This window comes from Myotis myotis, unplaced genomic scaffold, assembly GCF_014108235.1.
Source record: "Myotis myotis isolate mMyoMyo1 unplaced genomic scaffold, mMyoMyo1.p scaffold_m19_p_14, whole genome shotgun sequence".
In the NCBI taxonomy this organism is placed as follows: domain Eukaryota; kingdom Metazoa; phylum Chordata; class Mammalia; order Chiroptera; family Vespertilionidae; genus Myotis; species Myotis myotis.
The window spans coordinates 13,069,826-13,075,825 of NW_023416318.1; positions in this window are offsets into that span (position 1 = coordinate 13,069,826).

Below are 6,000 nucleotides of genomic sequence, written 5' to 3' on the forward strand. Positions count from 1 at the left end.
AAGGGCAAGGAGCCCAGGCCCGCCCCTGCCCCAAAGCCATCAGTCTTTTCCCTCCTGAAGTCATCGAGAAAACTGCCTGTAAACAGCACTTCTCAGCTCTGCAATCTCACAGCTGTGTTCACTGACCAGGCCAACGACCAGACAGTGTGCTGACGCCCTGTGTAAAGCTCGCTGCCCTGGAAGGTGGTGATGCAAACGTGGGAGCAGGGTGCCCTCTGCCTGCCAGAAACGCTGAGGAATTTCTTCCGAGTATATAGCATAGTGGAGACCAGCTCCCACTCGCGCACTCAGAGCCAGCCGGTAGCAGTGGGTGGGCTGCGGTGCAGGGGCAGGGACACTGGGGAAATGCGGTGGGCACCTATCCTGGCCTCAAGAGCCAGGTGCCAGGATTCACTCTGCAGGAACCCTACTGACACTACCGAGGATTTCCACCAGGAGGCGACATTTCCCTTCTCTGCTTCCACTTTGCAGAAAGAGTCCCAAGCAGCGCTGGTTCTATTTTTTTTGGCCCCCAGCAGTGCTGTCATGGACTTTCGTCTCTTTTTGTCACTAGCAAAGGGATCAAGGATGAGCAGTGAGCCTCCTTACTCACCCAAGACCAGGAACCTATCCAAATGCCTTCACACTTAGGTCCAGCACTCCCGGCCTGGTTTCCAGAGTCCCCATCTCTGGGCAACCTGCCCCATGGCCAGCCCATTGGGATCTGTTCCCCCAGCCAAGAGGTCATACGAGATAGTGAGCAGGGTTCCAGGGCTCTGGAGCCATGCTGCTTGGGCTGACTCCTGGCCAAGGTTTGTGGGCTCTGTGCCCTTGGGTAAGTCACTTAACATCTCCAAGACACAGCTTCCTCAGCTGTAAAATGAGGAAATAATCAATCATCAGGGAAAAATCAGAACTTGGGGGGACTAATTTTTTATTATTTAATATTTTTGAATTGTACATTGGGGGGGGGGGGACACACCATACAAATATTCACTGCTTCAGACGTCTATTCTTTTTTTTCTTAAAATATATTTTATTGATTTTTTTTTTTACAGAGGAAGGGAGAGGGATAGAGAGTTAGAAACATCAATGAGAGAAACATCGATCAGCTGCCTCCTGCACACCTCCCTACTGGGGATGTGCCTGCAACCAAGGTACATGCCCTTGACCGGAATCGAACCTGGGCCCTCTCAGTCCGCAGGCCAACGCTCTATCCACTGAGCCAAACCAGTTAGGGCCAGACATCTATTCTAAAAAGAATGCTTAACATATAACCAAACATACACACAGACACACCCACACATATCAACATACACAGAACCACATGCATCCCCAGACACAGTCACACTCATGCACTCCCAGCATCATTCTAAAAAAACTTAAAATTTATTATCTCCTTTTCCAGGGTTTGATCTGTTCAAAAGATCCTATCTTCAGAGCAAGTGCAGGAGTCTCCCTTGTACAATCTCAGCCTGCAGCAAAGGTTGCCCTGACCAGCATAACTGCCTAAACCTATGGGGGTGCAGGACCAGAGTATAGTTGGAAGCTCACATACTGTATCTCTAAACACTGGCACATTTTAAATCAAGTTAAATGTTTTAAGTATGTTCTATCCTTCTGCCTTTATAAATATCTATATCTATATATCTATATCTATCTATCTATATCTATCTATCTCTATCTATCTATCTATCTATCTATCTATCTATCTATCTATCTATCTATGATCCTAATATGCTAAGTATCCCACCGATCGATTGACTGTTCAGTCGACCACTCGACCAGTTGCTATGACATGCACTGACCACCATGCTCTGACCAGTAGGTTAGCTTGCTGTTGGGGTCCCGCCAATCAGGACTGGGCGAGACGGGGCTGGACCCAACCTCCCGCAGTCCCTCCCCAGCCTCTAAAATATTTCTTCTAATTAATTTCCTTTTGATGTGCACAAGTTTGTGCACCAGGCCTCTAGTATACTCATAAGGAGGTGGAAGGCCAGGTTCAAATTTAGAATTCCCAGTCTCATTGGAGTGCCACAGAGGAGAGTGGCAGTGTTGGGAGAGCTGATTCCCAGCCTCTAACCACTATCCTGAGTCCTGTTACCCCTCTGTTCCCGATGTGGGGTCCATCCCTGCCACAAATGGTCTTGTGTGCACCTGCATGAACAGCACTCATGTCCAGGCTCTGTCCATCCCCCTGATACAAACAGCTGTCCTTGGACCACTCTGGGTCCTCGGGAATATCAACTCCATGAAGAGCTGTACAGATACTAGAAGCAGGTGAGGGGCTGTTTGGGCAGGGCATCCTGGGGTCCCGGATAGCCAGAGCTTGGGGCAGCACCAGGTGGGCATGTCCCCTTGGCCCTGCTAACTCCATCCCCATGGAGGGTGTGGCCAGAGAAAGGGTCAGAGCAGGACCCTCAGTGGTGCAGGGCCCGGGGCTGTATTGCTGTCCTAAGTCCTAAGGAGGAGCTGGAAAGCAGTGGCTCCCCTCTGTGAAGTTCCTGAGCACAATAACTAAGAAACAAAAGCTCACCATGACTTTGGGTGGGACATGCTTTGTTATAAGCAGGGAAGACAAACACTTAACAAGATCTGGTCCTGGTGGCTGGTTGATGTGCCGAGGTAACGGGGGCGGAAAGAATCAAAGCCTCCTTTGCCTTCTCTGGGATCTAAACACAGGAGGAGCCTTTCAGTGATACTGAAGGGAGCAGGACATGGAACCCACTCACCGTGTTAATATCTTACTGGTGAGCCATGTCCAGCCTATCCCCCTCATTCTTGGCCACTGAACCATGATAAATACAGATAGGAAACTGGCCTGTTGGTTAGTTCACCATCCATCTGGCTCTCCCTGTTGTAGGGCCAGAAAACTGACTTTATCAGATCACCCAGGAGTGATCCGGCTGAAGAAGACAGCTTATTCCCCACAGATTGCATTGTTAGGTGGCCACTTCCTGGTGACATGAAGGGAGGCACCGTCTCCCAAGCACTGAGGCTGCTCCAGGGAGAATACTGCAGGTCTCTCATCCCAGCCTCTGCATCACAAGTCTTGGTAGTGTCACCCCTGACCGTGGCATTTGCTGATCTGGCCTCTAGTACTAGAACGGTAGCCTTACTGGATTGTCTGTAAATACCACCCATAAACCACAACTGAGCTCGGGGTACAGACGTGATCACGTCTCTTATTGTTTCCCATTGATTTTTCGGTCTACTTAGGACCGTGTTGGCAGAAAGGCCAGCATTCTCTTCTTCAGGCCTCTGCCAGCTGTCTCGGCACATGTAGAATTGTCCCAGCCCCGAGGGGAGGACTAGGTCTGAGCCCAGCATTCAAACACTAGGAAGCCAGGCATGAATCCACTTCTGCTGCTGTGACTTTCCTGAGGCTCAGTGTGGCTGTGAGACAGATCCCACACGATCCGATGGACGCCTGACCTCCGCTGCAGAGGTGTTCTGGCACTGGCCCAATCCCTGCAGAGATCGAGGGCTCCCCAAGGCAGCCCAGCCCGTGTAATGTAGGTTCAGATACCTTTCACACTAACTCAGAGCAGTGGGATATCGGAGCTGGAAGCAGCCGCTGAGATCTCACAGTTTACTGCCCCTCCCTCATTCTACAGCTGAGGAAACACAGAGAAGCAGCTTGCCCAGGTCACATGGCTACTCAGTGATGGAGATCCAGAAGGTGCCAAGAGTCAAGACTCTCTCCCGAAAAATGCACATATACACAAAACCTTGCGAATATGCTCCCAGGTAAAGAACACACCTGTATTTAGTGCCCCTAAATGCTGGCCTGTGTTGAACACGTCAGGTGATTAGCCGGCAGTTAAGTGGCTGAGAGGTGGCACTGGAGCCAGACTGCTTGGGTCCAAGTCCCAGGTCTTTCATTTACTATCTGTGTGGTTATTTAGCGTCCTCACTTGTCAACTGGAGATAATAATGGTGCCACCTCGTAGGCTGTTGTGAATATTAAATGAGTGGTTTTGGTGAAAGCTCCTAGGACTCAGCAGGACATGTAGTAAGTGCTCTCTGTAAGTATCCACTGTTGTCATTTTATCACCAAGTGAACCCCTAAATGAAGAACAACAGCATCAACAATATGTTTTCAAAAAGATTTTAAAATCCCATGAAGAATGTTTGATTTCATCTGCTCAAGTTTGCAATTCAAGACCCTAATAGCAATCACAAACAACTTACTTTTGAATAAACATGTTTTGTTTTGTTTTATTGATTTCAGAGAGGAAGGGAGAGGGAGAAACATGAATAATGAGAGAGAATCATCAATTGGCTTTCTCCTGCATGCCCCCCACGGGGATTGAGCCCAAAATGTGGACTTGTGCCCTCACCAGGAATTAAACCTTGACCTCCTGGTTCATAGGTCAATACTCAACCACTGAGCCACACAGGCTGGGCATGACTTACTTTTGAAGAAATCTTGCTTCATGTCCTAAATTCTCACTAACTACATAGATTGTTCAGCAGTTGATTTTGCAGAAAGTTGTACAGCAGTTGCTTTTTCAGAAAGTTGGACAAAAATGTTAAAAATAGCATCGGCATCTGGGTCCCAGGTGAGTTGGGTAAGACCTGTCACCCAGGTTGGGGGAAGCAGCCCACCGGTCCCCGGCTCGCTGTACTGCCTAGCGGTCTCCAGGGGGCGCCCCACCACACGTGGATCCAGTTCCTTCATTTACATTCTTGCTTGAGAGAAACTGCCCATTCCCCATGGATCACACCACTTGTTTCACATGACTTACAAATATACCTTTTGGATCTGGCCTGAACAGAGTCTTCCTCATCACCTGCTGGATTCCAGGACACCATCCTGTGGTCCCATGGTCCCTCACCTACTCGTCACCTTGTCCTTCAATACTCAGAGCAAATTTGTGCTTCACCACCCAAAGCAGGGGTCTCCCCATCCTCCATTCCCTGTAACTGCAGCACCCAGCACAGGGCCCAGGGAACCTGTGAGGAGGGAGGAAGAACTGAGAGCCCAGGGTGCTTAGAGGTGCTGCCTTTTCCATTGCAGGGGGTGCGATGGGCCCTGGAGATGTTTCTCCTAGCTGGTTATTTGCAGGCATTCAGCTGAGAACAAATACCCAGGTGCTGTGGAATCTTGATGTCACTAATTTAAAGATCGTTAATTACACAATCAACCATCTTTTCAATAACAAATGCAGAAAAGACATTTCAAATCCCACTCCCAATTTTTTCCACTCTCAGAGAATGTGTCTCAAGCCCTGGAAAGGGGTAGAAAGCAACACACAGCATACTAATCCTTTTCAATTATCTTCCCACTTTGACGATATCTTTTCCAGAACTGATTAAGGCTAGAATGGGTTGGCTTTCCTTGACTGAAGGGTTCAGAAGCCATATGGAGGGTTTTGAAGGGAACAAAACATTTTAATCTAGGACTTCTAGGCTGTTCCTCCCACATAAGCCACTGGAAGTCTGACTAAATCTCGCACAAACACCAGCAGCAGGGAAGCTGGATCCAAAGATACAAGTCTGCGGTCTGGGATGGAAGGCAGGAGGGCAGCCCAGACCAAACGCCAGGCCTGAAACTCCCCTTCACCTCTGTGTAATGTGGAGCTTTTCCAAACACCTCTACATACTGTGTCTCAGTAGGTTTTCTTATCTGCCTATCAGCCCTGGCTTTCACATAGCAGCATCTCAACTTTCTAGCACAGTCAATCATTCTCTCCAGCCCTTGGCTTTCTCATCAGCGCAAAGGGCTCCACTGTAGTCCCTGCCTCCGGGATAAGGCAGCTCTTGCATAATACCTGGTCCCAGCAAGTGCTTCATAAAAACAACTATTTATTACTATTACTATTTAATTTATTTTTTATTTTTATTATTCTTTTTCTCCCGAAACCAAGATTCCGGTGAGGGAATCTGCCTAAAAACCACTACCTTGACAGGGCAGAGGCCATCTCCTGGTTCCCGTCAGCCCAGGGCTCTTTCCCAGTGAGCTGAGATATCCTGCCGTGGGGACAACCACATGGGTCCTTCTCCACCAGAAGAGCG